The sequence below is a fragment of the Protopterus annectens genome, chromosome 1.part0 (genome assembly GCF_019279795.1).
Source record: "Protopterus annectens isolate FY-2018-M chromosome 1.part0, PAN1.0, whole genome shotgun sequence".
Taxonomy (NCBI): Eukaryota; Metazoa; Chordata; order Ceratodontiformes; family Protopteridae; genus Protopterus; species Protopterus annectens.
In genome coordinates, this window is record NC_056725.1 from 710,389,321 (window position 1) to 710,405,439 (window position 16,119).

General features: G+C 42.1%; 1 protein-coding gene across 1 annotated transcript in view; it reads right to left on the reverse strand.

The window, feature by feature from the left end:
- Window positions 1-16,119, reverse strand: part of LOC122794241 (radial spoke head protein 6 homolog A-like) — a 673,939-nt gene that overhangs the window by 568,813 nt on the left and 89,007 nt on the right. The gene's annotated exons all lie outside the window — the stretch shown is intronic.

Here is a 16,119-nt window from a genome sequence, read left to right on the forward strand (position 1 = left end):
AATTATATCTGTATCTATTCTTAACCAATGTTTTTACATTATGTCAAATTTCATATAATTATTTAACCTGTATATGTATTTTGTACTATTTTTTAAGATTGTAAAATTGTTGTTCTTAAAATGTTTTTGTGATACTTTGGAGCTTTTCTCCCCAGGCCTCAGCTAAACATGAGCATCTACACAGTCAGACTTTCCTGGTAATCAAATGTCAGTAAATATGTGTCCACATTTCTAGAAGTTGTTATCCATTATAATCACAACTACAAAATATATTTGTATACTTAGATTATAGGATGTACTTTGATTGTGTACTAGTGGTAGTGTGATTACAATCTACAACAACTTCAAGGTGAGGATAGAGTACTGTGTGGAAGAGAGTTGTCTTGATGCTGGTTGTGATTTTACAGCCAAGGTTAGAGTGAATTTCTTCGCCTAGAAAACTTTTAGGATACTGGGGTGGGTATTATTGATTCTTGTTTTTGGAGAGTATTAGGTCTAGTGCAATGTGTGGAGGGTTTAGGGAGGAAGTATGTTTAGGTGGTTGGGACAGAGTTGGAGAGATGTTGAGAGATTGTATTGAGTTTGGGTAGCATGAGAAATGGCTCAGAAGGAGGACAGGAACAAAGGATAAGCTGAAGAGTTGCATGGTTAAGTAAAGGGATCTGTACTTTATTGATGCCTCGTACTGCAGAATCAGGAAGGAAGCAAGAAGTTGCATGGCTATAGGATATTTAGTGGTGGAGGAGTCTGAAAGTAGGTAGAAGGTAGGTAGGAAGGATGTATTTTCTATGAAGGAAGAAAGGTTGTTTTTTTATCTTTTCTTATGCTTCTAAAATGTGAGAAATAGAGGGGGCTAAAAGGAGACAGTATGCGGATGTAATTAAACTAGGAAGTAGTGAGGATTTATTTGGTAAAGTAGAAGTTAAAATGTAGAAGAACAGATGGGCACTGCTGAGGAGGGGTCAGTATGGAAGGGAGAAAGGTTGATGGGAATTATGCTAAATATTAAGGTGGAAGTTGGGAAAATAGGAAAATCCAAACATGAACAGTTGTATGATAGTATTAAGGCTGTTTGGCAAGTGTTAAGGAATGGGTGTCACAGGTTCATAGGTAGGTACTAGGCTATCGGCCCAAGGGCCTACGTAAGCCTAACCAGCAAGGTACCATAGCTTATGCCACCCAAGAAAGCTATTTTCCTGTGCCACTGTCCAGCAGAGACACAGAAGTGATCCCCGGGGTGTATTTCCTATTTCCCATCCACTCATCAAGATTTTTCTTGAAGAGTGCTAATGAAGAACTTTGCTTGACATACATGGGCAGCTTGTTCCAGAGTATAGCAAGTCTCTGGGACAGGAATCTATCCCTCCAGCGTGTTCTGTTTATTGTGGTGACGAGGTTTAGGTCCCTATAGCTAGGTGAAATATGTACATGAAAAGTATAATGGTAGAATGGCCATAAATTCTGCTCCACAACATCTGGGATCTCTCCATGGTGTGCCTGAAGCCAGAACACTTTTAGGCTTTCTGTGACATTGGTAAAGTCTTCAGTCTTCATTCCCATCAAAAGTGGTAAAATAATTATTTCTCAAAGAACTACTGCCTTTTTCAGATGTTACTGTAACCAATAAAGGTAAATGTATAGAAATAGACAAATGTAAGGATAAGGAAAATGAGGGGGAGTAGCAAAAAGAAAAAGAAAAGGGAGAAGAGAAAGATTGAGGGGGTCCAAACATTCTCCTTCTCCTAACTTCTCCTGCACTGAACCATCACAGGCACCTTCAACATCAATTGATATGGTGCCATCCTTGTTTCTGGTGCCAGGACCTTCTCACACTGAGGCAACTATAATAAATGACCTCTCCCCTAGAAGAAATGGGAGTAGCTGCTCCTCAGAACTGGAGCTGTCTGGGTTCCTACCTTTCTACTCAGCTTCCACCTCTTCTCTCAGCTCTAGCAGGTCTGTCTGGAGCTCTTCCAACTTCAACAGGGAAAAGAGCTTTTGTAAAAACTCAAATTGACATGGGTGTCATCCCATCCCTGTAGGACAGATTGGGCTCTCTCTCTTCAGACAAGCTCCTACCCATAGTATGTGTACCAGTATTGGAGGTCTCAAAATTGAGGTTGTTCTCAGAGCTTACTACATTGGCAGCAGTGGGATTGGATACCATGGTGCTGACTGTGATACATCTGACTCACTCAACTTTGAAGGCATCGGAGTCAATGAGCCCTGTTACTGATGCATAGATGCCAGTTCCTTGGCACCATCTTTGGCACAGCCTTGTTTGATCTTGTGTGAGTGTGTGTGTGTGTGTGTGTGTGTGTGTGTGTGTGTGTGTGTGTGTGTGTGTGTGTGTGTGTGTCAGGGCCATCAGCTTTCAAGTTGTCAGCTTCAATCTCCATGTCAAAGCTGTCCAGCCATTCAGCACTTGGGATTCTCTCCTCAGGACCATACATGGCCAACTCTCTTGGGACCAATATGGTGCCAACTCTGGGACTCTGGCACTGATGGATATGACATCAGTATTAAATTTCACACACAGGCTTGGGGATGCTCACTCAACTGCACCATTCATGCTGAACACCATTCAAGCTACAGACTTTCCCCTTCAACATCCCTCCCTCAGACAGGGCAGATCTGAAGGCCTTAAGCAGTCACTTCTGGAGGAACCTCAAGAGCTTTCTGGTGATTTGGATGAGTCCCCTTGGAATCCACCATAGAAGAAAATGTGCAAGAGGAGGCACACTAACTCCTCAAAAGAGTCCCTCACCCATGACGCTGACCTCAATGACGGGGAAGGGTCCTCACAGCCCTCTCTTACAGATGCCAAGTTTGACAATAGTTTGGAATTGATGTGTCAGAGGGGTTCCTGACCCACTGACACCTCCATGATGAGAAGGTGCTATTTGAGGTCTTCAGATCTGCTACCCATACCACAGGACAGACAGCAAGGGAGTGAGAAACCTCTGATGGACACAGTTATTGTAGCAGAGGCCACCAAGAGATAAATGTCTTTCAACAGTTCAGTATACACCCTAGGAAGGTTTGGTCTGAAGGCATTAATTATCTAACACATGACACGCTTTTAAAGAGACATTGTGGAACAAGCACTGGTTTCTTTGAGAAAGCCTGTCTGAAATTTGTAAATAGCTTGAGTCACAGGTGGCAACTATGTTGACCACATTCAACCTCTCAATGAGGTTAATACACAAGCACACAGTGGTTACAGTGGTAGTTACCAACAGTATGATGAGGTGCTATGCCTGGCTCTGACCCTGATTTCAATGACAACTTCAAAGCATCCTTTGTCATTCATTACTTTCTTAGATGGGTCCTCTTTGCTTTGTCCCAGTGTAAAAGAATAACTGCTGAAGAGTAAGCAGGAGGGTAATACACTGTATGCCTTGGGAGTCTGCTTTGAGGCCCACTAAAGATCCTTCTGCAGGAATCAGAAGGGGCCAAAGCCTCTTTCAACATTTCTCCAGATAGGGGCAGCTGTGGCAGAGGAGACCCCTTTAAATCGAAAACACCCTAAGGGCAGAGGAGGACTGCAGAACTATAGATTCAGGGGCCATCCTCTGGAAAACAACCACGCTGTCCTTGAATGGATGGCCAACTGGCTCCCCATCCCTAGAAAGGCAGACAGGAGACAGTTGTCTCTTCATCCAGATTTGTGGATGTCCATCAAGCAGGACAACTGGGTGAAGAGTATAAAATCCAGAGGCTACATCAGTACAGTCTCATTACCTCCAAAGATGTCGTCCCTGCCTATTCTAGACATGTTATTCCATCACAAAAAGCCAGTGGCAAAAGAGTTTGCAAGCCTCCTTCAAAAGCCATCCTTGAGATCTGACTAGATCATAGAAGATTCAGAATCAAGCCCAGATTCTGTTAGTTTCAAAGAAATTAAAGGAACTCAAATCCATTATACATCTAAGTGGCCAAAATCAGTATGTAAAGAAGACACAATCCCAGACAGTCATACTGCAAGCCATTTTCTTGACTATGAAAGAAAGAGACAGAGAGTGACTGTATGTGCTGTACAGACCATCAGGACACTCACCTCCACATAAAGATTACAAAGGAGTCTAGAAGGTAGCTGCACTTATGGCTGGAAGCCAATCATTATCACTTCTCAGTCTTGTCCTTTGGTCTCACCACAGCCCTCAGAAGTCCTAGCTCATCTGTGATTGATGTAAATTTGATTACTCCAATACTTGGATGGTTGGCTTCTACAACAAAGGAGTCTATTATGTCAGCAAGAGATAACTCATTTGTGTCTGTCCTTAGACATATCAGTCAAAAAGGAAAATCTCTGCTGCCGCCTTCCTAATTTTTAGTCTTCAAAGAAAGCCATCTGGACACAAGGTCATGCCATGTCAAACTAATAGATGAGAGACTTGTGCCCTTAAGAACCACATTCTTAACTCTTCTGCCCTACCAGTCTCTTTCAGTCTTCCCCAGTTTGAAAACCCTGAGACTTATGGCAGCATCTATACTTCTGGTGCCTCACATTAGGTTCCACAAGTGTTCTAGAGTGGCCTCTGAGCAAGCAGTGGTCTCAACTATCAGATGCCAACTGCACTCTGATTTCTTTCTCACTTAGGAAACATTTAAAATTATGGATGGAGTCTTCTGCAGTCCCTCCGGGACCATTTACTCTGCCCCTCCCAAGGTCACAGTGACCATAGAGGTCTTCTCTCTGGGGTCGGGGTATTTTGAGGGAAGAATGTTCAAGGGTAAAGTGAATTGTCCTAGAGGTCAATCTCTACATAAATACCCTGTGTTTGAAGGCAGTCCTCCTAAGACTGCAATGTTTCCAGGACTCCCTTCCACAAGGTGCGATTTCTGTACACTTAGACAACATCTTGGTATTCTTGGTATAATAAACAAGCAGGGAGGGTGGAAGGGACTAGATCTTACCATCAGTGTTGGGAAGCCATAAGCATGTGGTAGTGCATGATGTCTTTGTGTTTTTTTTTTTTTGTTGCAAAACATATTCTGAGTTGGACCAATGACCTTACAGACAGACTCAGCAGGTCAATTCTGATGCCTCATAAGTGGTCCCTCATTCTATCAGTAGCACATCCACTGCCTTGCTGTGATCAGTTTGCATGCACTATCAATATCAAATGCAGCAACTACTTCACCCTCACTCTTCCACAGGGACAGCCTCTCAGAGTTTGGTCTATCAGTGGACACCTGGACTTCCTATGCATTTTCACCTCTTGTATTAATGATGAAATTCCTCCAGAAAGCATTTTGATGAAATGCCTCAATAATCCTCATAGCAATATTCTGGCCCAGACAAATTTGATTCCTCTTGCGATGGCCTCATCTCAAGAAGCAGCCCTAACTTCTGGATCCACAACCAGATCTTTTTGTCACACCCATCTGGCGAGACTCACCTGGGCATTCTTTAATTCAAGTTAATTGTATGGTTTCTCCAATTGCAGTGGTAGACACAGATCCAGCCTGTATATACAGAGTTCATCTCAACTCCACTGACAGAATCTACATTTCCATTTGGGCTTATTTTTAGGGCCTAAATACTGCTCCAGTTCCCTTGGTTATAATTTCCTCATTGTCCTGGTCAATTCTACATCCAGTTAAATTCCATTAATACCATTAAATTCCATGTGGCTGCCATCTCACACTTTCACAAAGGTTTGCCATTTTCTTTTATGGCACCTCAAAAGGTTTCCAGAGCATTTCTTAAGTGTATCTTTTCCTCCAACCCCATAATCCCCCACTGTACCTAAACTTGGTGCTGGACACATTGGTGCATCCCCCATTTTACCTTGCCTGTTCTGCTGACCTGAAATTCCTTTCTGGGACAGCCTTGTTTCTGGTAGCCATCACTTCCACCAGAAGGATTTCTGACTTGTATGCCCTGTCCCTCTCAACTCAGTATCTTATTTTCCACAAAGGAAGAGTATCACTCAGAACAAATGCTTCCTTCATGCCCAAAGTTGCCTCAGAGTTCTCTCTTAACAAAACCATTTACCTTCCATTATTTTCATCAACTATTTCAACAGAGGGGAATATTTGATTCACACCTTGGATGTTTACAGACAGCTACGTTAAACTTACATTGAACAAAAACAATCAGGACGGACACTCAGCTCTTTGTTTCATTTTCTCCCTGTAGAGAACAGCTAAACATTACTAAAATAATCTTATCCACATGGCTTTCAGACTGTATATCCTTCATATACTACTCCAAAAACAGAACTTTAGTGGTACAAATGAAGGCTCATTCTACTAGATAAGTGGCAACTTCTACAGCCTTCTTCAATAATTCTACAGTTGATGATATTTGCACATCAGTAACTTGGGCCATATTGCACACTTTCCCTAAACATTATAAAATGGACATTATTTCCAGATGTAGTTCCTCTTTGGGGCTGCCATCCCAGGGTAGCTTATCATGATTCCTCCTAGAAAAGCAAGTAGCTTGAAAATGTGTTCCACTAGTCAAAGTGGACAGATGGGATAATATAAGATAGGGAAAGTACAATTGTGTAAAATCTTACTATAACAGTAGATGTCCATCTCTTCACTGTTGCAGTCGTCTTCATCTAAGGGATCTCCTGCCAAGGACAGCCTAATATCCAGCCAATATACCAAAGCCTTCAGCTCTTAAAGTGCCATATGTCACAGGAAGAGGGGTTTGGAAAAAGGCAATTGGAGACAGAGTCTAGGGGGCAGGCAGCATGGGAACTGTCTGAAGTCTGCAGCCTATGAAAATATTATCCTGAGAAGGTGTCAAAAATGACTTCTGGAAGTTTATAGTGAACCACAGGCTCTATAACAGGGAAGTAGTAAATTTGAGTCCTGAAGCAGACTGTTGGGGAAAGGAACTTGGATAAGCAGATAGTCTAGATAGGGAAATACCCAAATTCCTGAAGCTGGAAGAAAGCAATGACAGCAGCAAGGCATTTGGTGAATACCCTTGGGACAATAGAGAGGTCAAAGGGCAAAGCAAAGAACTGAAAATGCAAGGAAGAAACAGAGAAATGTAAATATTTCCTAAAGACAGGATAGATGAGCATGTGAAGGTGTGCATCCTTGAGGTCCAGAGATTCTAGAAAAATCTAGGGTAAAAGAAGAGGGAACAATGTCTGCAGAGATAACATCTGAAAGGAATAATGTTGAGAAAGATGTTCAACTGGGAAAGATCCAGAATAGGTCTCCAAGTGTACTCCTTTCGAGTAAAATCCCTTCCCTACCTGTTCAGGAGGTACAGTATGAATGGTACCCTGAGCGAAAAGAGAGGGAAGAACCTCTGGGAAATGAGAGAGCAATTCCCAAGGAGGTTGAGGGATGCCTGAAAATGAGGAAGGGATTTCCTAATCATGAAATATCCTAATGGATAATGGACAGAACCCAGGAGTCTGAAGTGATCTTTTGCCAATTTGGCACAGACAGACGGAGGGACAAGGGATCCTGGCCCAGGGCAGCAAGAAGCAAACTGTCAAATGGAACCTGGCTTAACCTGGAAAGCACATTTCCGGGAGGCAGAAGTCTGAGTAGACTTTGCGGGAGGCTCATGCCTAAAACCCTTCTTATTCTTAGGAGGAGGGCAAGACTGCCTATGAACAAAACCAGACTTTGAGGGATAATTCCTCTAAAATTTGGGAGTAGGAGAAACAAAAAATATGTTTCAGCTCCTGCAAGGCTTTACGTTTGTCCTGGAGACATTTGGAAAGTTCAACTGCAGTAGAACCAAAAAGATTTTTATTATCCAGAGGAGTATCCAAAAGTTTGGTCTTGGTGTCATCAGGCAAAGCTTGAAGACGAAGCCAAGAATAACACTAAATGAACTAAAAGCAGAAGCCCTAGAAAAGGCATCCACTGTACTACAGCTACATTTGATTGCGTGGTTGGCAACTTGAGAAGTACAGTCCAGCAGGTAAAGGGCCAAAGCCTTCCCCTTCAATGTCAGCTTCCAATTGGTTCGCAGCATTGGAATTTAAAGCAACCACAGGAAGGTCCCCCAGGCTTTCACCAGCATAGAGAGAGACGTCCAGGGGAGGCTGGACAGCAGCTGAATCAGACCTAACTTTGTTAGCCTTCTTTTTGGCAGACAGATGGCCCTTTGGGATGAGAGGATTTGCAGTAGCATCTTGAGCCACCATTTTAATATGTTGGTTTTCCAGGAGATGGACAAGGATGACAGATGAATACAAAGGGTCTTAGGCACAAACGCCTGGCAGATACAGCACTGTGTATGGTTATGGAAAGCACCCAAAGTGTTCATGACAGTCTTTCTGGGGAAACTGCTTCCCCAACTGAGATTGGTTTCTTTCTGGATGACATGAACGTAATAACAACCAAAATTAAGAAAAAGAGAAGAAACCACCGTGGGGCACTTATCTGTAAACACAGCTGGATAACCAGCACGACGTAGGGCATAAAGATGATGAACGGCATTCAGACTGGTGGTATATGTGTCATCTTTATGCCCTACGTCTTGCATGGAGAGTATGCGTGTGATGTATGGTGCCTTTAACAGCTGACGGCTTTAGTATACTGGCCAGAGATTGGGCTCTCCTTGACAGGAGATCCCTTAGATGAAGAATACTGCAACAGTGATATGAAAGGACATCTTGTGTACTTACCGTAATTCTGGATCTTTATTATTCCTAGTCTGTACACCATTCCCTACCAAACTGTCACATTTTCTCTAACCATAGGAACCTAGTAGACTTACTTGAAGCTCATTCTTTCCTCACTGTCATCCTCAAACATTCAGTTCATTTTCTAAAGATCTAGCAGTAAACTTGATCTAAGGAAATGCACAGGACATATGCATGATGGTAGTAGAGAAGGAGCTTGAGTGATAGGTGAGATGATCAGTTGCTGTATCATACACACCTGAGGACGATCATTCTCAATAGTCAAAATGAATGCAGTAGGGCTAATAAAGATCCAGTGTTCAGTATGAATGCGGTTTCACTAGTGGTGAATTTGTGTGCTTGACAAAGTGAACTTGCTAGCAGTTAACGGTGTAAGTGTATGGGTATTTTTCATTCACTTATATTGCTAACAGGAGATTTATGCTTAGGGTCGCAGAGTGGGAGGGGGAGGGAGCTTTAGATTTACAGAGTGGAAGGGGAGCTTTAGAGCTACAGAGCAGGAGGGAGACAGGGATAGGAAGTGATTGAAGAGTTTAGATATAGGAAATGGAAGAAGAGTCTTAGAAAAAGGGATCTCTTGGGGAATTTAGGTTCAGGGAGAAGCACAGAAGTCTTAGGTTAAGGGAGCAATCTCGGAGTTTAAATTTAGGAAGCAGCAGTGGAGTTTTAAGATTGGGAAGCATTTGGGGAATTTAGGTCTAGGGAGCATAAGGGAAGTTTTAGGGTTAGTGTTGGGGTTCAGGGAGTGCTATTTAGTAAGCTCAGGATGTGGGAGGGTTGTGCAGATTGAGGTGGTCAGTGTAGTTGGAGGTAGGGCACTTCGGACTGTCAGTTGCTAAATGGGTTTTAGTTGTGTTCAGTAGGCTTGGATTAAAATAAATGTTCAGTGATGCAATGGGGTTGTTCTAATGATATAGATCTCTTCTTATTTCTGACCCTAATACAATGTGAAGATTAGTTTTCATTATACAGTTCTACAGTCTGATATGCTACTGGATGGAGAACCACATGACCTTCGTTTTACTGGTATAAATCAAAAGCCCTGCGACTAATACATTTCTGGATACGGGTTATAGGTGAGAATTTATTTAGTTATGTTTGTTTTCTTTTGTTTTGTTCATGTTTAAACAATACACACATGGGTCGAATCATCAGTATATTGATGCCATCAGTCTGAATGGAATTCAGCGTACATACTGCTACAAGAAAAGGACCCAATATTGATCTTTGTGGAATTCCAACTTTGACCCATTCAGAATGACAAATGGCTTAGTACCAATGTACACTCTGACAGCGTGCAGAAAACAAGCCTGGAAATGATTTGGTGTCTTTTTGAGGAAACACAGAAGACGTGTGTATGATGGAAGTAGGCATGGAGCTCAAGTGGTTGGTGAGATCAACTAAACATGATCACAGTAAAATGACAAGAGTGTTGAATGCTATCATGAGGTGTCCAAAGAGTGAGCCAACAATTAGGCCACTGCTGCATTTATTTCAAAGATACTTGATATCAGAAAGTGCTGCCTTCATGCCATGGCCAGTCCGGAAAACATGCTGTGTTAGGGAAAGTAAGCTGAGAGTGTGCAGAAAGGAAAAGGCTTGTTTATGTACATATCTTTCACATTTCAGAAAGAGGACAGAAGATTAATAGATCAGTAGACGTAGACAACTCAAATAATCTGCCACCCTTATATAGGAGAACAAAAATGAAGGATTCCACTGACAGACTACTTAACTAAGATGGAACCTGGAGAGGCAAACCCATGAGCTGTAAAGCTAAGACAGTACTACAGGGAACTTGTCAACAGTTAGAAAGGTAGGTTTAAGCTTGGAAAGGGGATTACATAATAATGATCTAGGACCTGTGAAGAACTGAAAGGTAAGGATCTCTTAACAGTGTTTATGATACTTTGCAGAGTATGGGTGGGCAAATGAAAGGGACAAATCAGTCTTTAAATAATGTTCCTTGAACTTCTTTGCAATGTCAAGACCAGAGAGATATGGTAGGGAAGGGGGCAGGACTAAGACTCCTTACCCAGGTTAATAAACTGTACAATATTTAAAAAAAAAAATAAAACTTGTAGGTTGTCTACATGCATGTTTTATTGCTTATGGAAGAAGTTTTTCTTGCTGGAAAGTAGAGAAGTTCCCAAGTTCTGGATACAGAAGACTGAACTCTTTATTATAATGATACTTTCCCAGACTAGATCACACTTGCACATAAGAGACATGACTTCAGTTGTAGGCTAGGGCACTGACTTTGTCTTGGCCTTTTTGTGTCTCACCAGGGTTACAATGTTGAATAATCAATAACCTCATCCAGAATGAAAGGAGTAAGAAGGATCAGTTAAACCAGTTAAAAATTGGTATGAATATTAGGCTGCCACAACCTACAACATTCTTGGCCAGCTTTACATCTGGGAACACATTTTTTTAAATAATGAGCTTCTAAATGGCAAAAAATAGGTTGGTCATCCCTAATACAATATCCCACAATTAATTCTTGCTTTTGCTAATTTGTCTGGGACTGAGGACAAAAGTCAGTCAAGTGCACTTTTTTCCTATAAATTTGTTGGTTCCGTTTATAGATGCTTGGAGCGAGACCAAAAATGATTTATAGATGAATGTGAAAAGGGACTTGCCTGTCACACAATAATGAATATAGTAGCTTAGTTTCCCAAGAAGTATGTCCTCTGCTGAGGTTTCAGGAGCATCTGGAGGGGTATATAAGCTATGGTAAAGGGCTTAAACTCAATGAGCTTTATAGCACCAATACTGCTTCTGACGCTATGAATTTGGTCCCTGTTGTACTCAACAGTATCAGGGTAAATAACTGCTAACCCACCTGCCATCTTGTGATATGTAACACAGAAAAGGATGCTATGCTCAGAGGGCAGAAATTTTGTATACAAATTGTGTGGATTAAGCCACAACTTTGTTTCTGCAGTTAACTCAGAGTTGTACTATGACAACCAGCTATGAAAAAGAAAGACCCTGTTGCATAGGGCACATGTGATGAATGATTTTCAGTTCTGTGGTGATCTTACAGAACAATACCCTGGCATCAAATAAGATTATATTTTCAAAGGAAGGACACTGAACATCACTGCAGATGAAATGGGATTGTTTTTATGCCTATATTTTAATCTATGCATGCGGTATACCTACTAATGTTTTAGGTGATATAATATGCTTTAGATAGTTGTAGCAGAAGACATATTCTTAATTACGTTTCTTTAAACATGACCTGTAAAAAAAAAAAAAAACACTGTCCCAAATCTATCATATGGTAATTCAGATAGTGTATTAACTAAATGATACACAAGAAAGCAAGGCTGTGTGTGAAATACAAAATAAATAAATAAATAAATAATGTAAAATATATCCATCATAGAATTTTAGGGAACCGCCTTAGGAACTGGCATCCTGCTAAGGTGAGTGGCTAGGTAACTGCTGGTGGAGGTCAAAGGGTTATATAAACTAATGCAGCATAGAGGGAGAGAGAGGTTGGGACAAGTCGGGGGCAAAACTGTCCATGCCTCTGCATCTTAATGCAGAGGTGTATCCTTCTAGAAAAAGCTTGTTTTTGGCCAAATTACTCTAAGTGGACAAGGCACTAGTTATACGAAGCTCATTAAGTAAAATGACCTGCATGCTTCACATGTTCATCCATTCATACTAGGCTATCAGTCTGCAGACTATTTTAACTCTAGTCAATAACCAGACGTCAGAATAAAACCCTGTACCTAGTATCTGTGAAGTAAAGACCTTAACCTTTAAGGAGTTTAATTTGTAGCAGATGCTTTATAAAAGAGGATGGGGCCCATGTCTGCTGATATTCATTGTGTGTTACTGAAAGTTTTACAGAGCCCAGACTTAACTGCTGGCACTGTGATGTTATAAGGAAGAATAAGGGAAGTATTGCTGCCAAACTTTCTTAACTCAGAGGAGTCTTGTAAGGTCTTTCCTTCAGCCTGCAGAACAATTATAGGTATGATATTACCTGTTAAATTGCACCAGCTACCAAGACAGACATGCAACAGACAGCATACTGCTAAGGAGTACAAATGGCAGTCAACATAACATGCTGTATAAAGTGTCTGTCATCTTATTTACAGATAATAAAAAAAGTGCTGTCGGGACAGATGAAGAAAAGGGTGGGAGGTTGGCATAATGGTTAAGGTGTTTACCTTACAGACACAAGTTAAAGGGTTTGATTCTCACATAGGATAACTGGCCAGGCTTAAAACGGCCCACAAGGACAATTAGCCTAGTACTAACATATGAATTTCAGCCACTAACCTATGGAAAAAAAAAGAATTAATAAATGGGAGGTAAATAAACTGGCAAGGAATGCTAATTTTACTGGAAGAAGAGTCAACAAAGTACAGAAGAGTGGTGTGTGTGTGTGTGTGTGTGTGTGTGATACATAGAAAACATATGTACAAACTTAGCTACTCCACAATACTGAAACATTTTATAACACAGGTGACAAGTACTACAGGTTAAACAGTAATAGGATAGGGAGCAAATACCCCATTCAAAGACCATGCTGAGTATAGCTTACTGATGCATTTCAGCCTACTCTACTTAATTACAAACTGTAGTTTGAAGAGACACTCTTGTAATGACATTTATAAGTAATGGGGAATGAGAAGCTCATCGGGTAAGACATGCCTAACCATGTGACCTTAGCCTAAATATTGTACCGTTAACCAGTACACAGTAGGGATATTTTCAGCTTTTGGTCTCTACAGCTTCTCAGAATTATAGCACTCAGCATAAGGTACAGTTTACTAGTTAATAGTGTAGATTCAGCTTTATCAATTGCATAAAAAATCCTCGGCATAGGGTATGTACAGACAATTAATTCTGCTGAGTCAGTTGGCAACATATTCATCTGTTTATTTTATGTGTAGTACTCTGTATATCTATATATTACCATTATGCTGTCTAAATTATAGCTATTCCTGTAAGTTGTTCAGACACTCTCATGCATCAGGACAGACTATTAACCTAACATGGCATTCCACAAAGATTGTGGATGCAAGCTTCTCGGTCTGCTGTTGTTCCTTATTGCTTGTAATAGATTTTTGTTACATTTATCTACACTACTTGACAATTTGTACAAAAATAAAATATTTATTGATTACCACGTACAGAAGAGAGGTGCTCACATTTAAATGGTGGGGAGTAGGATACAGAGACTGCAGATGAACTCATAAGGGCAAAATGCATAACAACATGAACTTTTAGTTATGTACTCACCATAACTTTGGATGTATGGGATCCATCTCGCCTACATTCATAACTGATGGGCTCGGAGCCGATCCGTCGGCTCTGACTCGGCCACTATACACTAGAACGAAGTCTCTCATTGGCTGGGCTACCCCTTATCCCATAATGCACCACACCTGCTTCCCCAGATCTTGTTTGTTCGCTTTCATACATACATACAGGCACAGAACACATACCAATAACTGTAACCAACTAGAGCCCTTCCAGAGGAGAGCTCAGCATGATCAATGTTTCCTCCAAATCCAAAAGGTAGGGGGAAGGAGGGTGGGAATGTATGAATGTAGGCGAGATGGATCCCATACATCCAAAGTTATGGTGAGTACATAACTAAAAGATGTAATGGGATCCTATCTCGCCTACATTCATAACTGATGGGACAGCGTCCCTAGCACCTAAAACCCTGGGTGGCTCACTGGAACACACTCCTGAGAACTGCGGAACCAAATGAAGCTCTGCCTCGGGAAGCCACATCAACCTTGTAATGAGAAATGAAGGTGTGTGGAGAAGATCAAGTAGCAGCCACACAAATCTCATCTATCGAAACTTTGGAGTGAAAAGCTACAGAAGTGGCCATAGCCCTGGTAGAATGAGCTTTGATTGGGAAAGGCAACTCCCTGCCTGACTGGGAATAAATGAAAGAGATGCAATCCTTAATCCATTTGGCAATGGTGGCTTTGGCAACTGGAAGACCTAACCTGTTCTCCAAAAAGGACACAAACAGTTGGTCAGATTTTCGAGTCTGAGTGGTCCTATCTAAGTAAAAATGCAGTTGCCTGTGAACATCCAACTGGTGGAAGGTATATTCTGCTCTATTAGAAAAATTTGGAAAGAAAACTGGGAGCTCCAAAGATTGCTGAATGCATAAAGGGGATGCTACCTTAGGCAAAAAAGATGGATTCAATCTAAGAGAAACTCTGTCTTTGTGAAAGATCAAATAAGGAGGGGAAGAACAAAGCGCCTGAAGCTCTGAAACACGCTTAGCAGAAGTTATTGCCACTAGAAAAGCAGTTTTCCACGACAGGAATTTTATATCACAAGTGGCTGCCGGCTCAAAGGGATGGGCAGTTAAGGAGGCCAGAACCAAATTTAAGTCCCAAGGGGGCACGGGATGAACCATAGGAGGTCTGAGGAGCCAAGCTCCCTTAAGAAAGGACTTGCAAAGTCTGTTTGCCATTAACGAAGACTCTATAGCAACATGAAAATTAGATATAGCCGCCAATTGAACTTTAAGTGTGGAGACTGAAGAGCCAGAATGAAACAATGAAGCTAGAAATTCCAAGACCTGTGGAACTGGGGCCGTAAGAGGGTCAATGCCTCGCTGCTGGGCCCAACAAACAAACCTTTTCCATTTGCTGGAATACAGCTTAACGGTAGACGGCTTGTGGGAAGAAGACAAGATGTGCATCACTTCCAAAGAAAGAGAAAGATCTCTAACTAAGGAAGGAAGTGGAGTAACCAAGCAGCCAGTCGCAGCGACCGGAGGGACGGATGAGGGTGTCCCGACGGACTGGATAACAGATCCGGCACTGGGTCCAGAATCCAGGGGCCCTGTACCGTGTACTTCTGAAGAAATGGGAACCAAACCTGACGGGGCCAATGTGGGGCGATCAAAATCATGTGGCACCCGACATGAAGAGCCTTCTGAATCACCCTCGGGAGAAGGGGAATCGGGGGGAAAGGCATAAAGCAGACCCGGGGGTCAATTGTGGTCTAGAGCGTCCCTGGGAGACTGTCCCTGAGAGGGTGTCAGAGTGAAGAACTCTCTGCACTTCGCATTGTTGGGGCTGGCGAACAAGTCGCAACAAGGGAGGCCCCATTTGGCGAAGATCTGTGCAGCCACTCTGTTGTTGAGGGACCACTCGTGGGGCAACAGGAGAGTCCTGCTGAGCCTCTCTGCAATCACATTGGCTTTCCCCGGAATGTGCGTGGCTACTAAGAAACGTTGAGAGGCTATGGCCCAGCGCCATACTCTCATGGCCTCCTGCAAAGGGGGTAGGACCTGGTTCCGCCCTGCTTGTTTATGTGCCAAACTACCGACATGTTGTCGGATAGAATCGCAATAGTACCTTGGGGGAGAGCGTGATGAAGTGCTTGTAAAACTAGAAGCACCGCTCTCATTTCCAGGATATTGATGTGAAGGTGCGCTTCGCAATCCCGCCAAGTGCCTTGGACAGACCTGTCC